This window comes from Crocodylus porosus, unplaced genomic scaffold, assembly GCF_001723895.1.
Source record: "Crocodylus porosus isolate Cpor-Errol unplaced genomic scaffold, CroPor_comp1, whole genome shotgun sequence".
NCBI lineage: Eukaryota > Metazoa > Chordata > Crocodylia > Crocodylidae > Crocodylus > Crocodylus porosus.
The window spans coordinates 14595209-14595732 of record NW_017728926.1 but is presented as its reverse complement, the minus strand read 5'-3'; positions in this window follow the sequence as shown (position 1 = coordinate 14595732).

The window sequence follows — 524 nt, the reverse complement described above, 5'->3', positions numbered from 1 at the left end:
GCTGGACGTCTTGCTCATCAGTGGGGTAATCACTGGTATGAAGCAAGCTCCGGGAGCATGTTTTGCTCATTAAGGAGTGTGCTGGCTTTATGGTGTCCATGGCATCTGCTTGCATGATTTATAGGCAGACCACAAATCACTTGCCACTAAGAATTCCTGGAAAGTAACTGGGATCAAAGCTATGGGGCTTTACAGGAGAAGATGCACTGCTGCTGTGTTGGAAAAACCTTGTTCCTCCAAACTCCCCTGGCTACATCCTCTTCGGAAACAGAAATTTCAGCACCTGCCCTGTCTGATGCAAATGGTGAGGAACATAGCAAGGCATTTGGGGTCCTCATATGGGGTCATTCAGCGCCTAGCACAAGAGGACCCTGGTCCTAGCTGCAGGAAGGGGGAAGGAATCTGCTTTCAGCTCTGAGTTTTGCAGGAAAAGATAGATTTTCATAGATTCATAGACATTCGCAGACATTCTCGAGCAGGTCCAGGGAGGTGATCCTCCCCCTCTATGCGGCACTGGTCAGGCC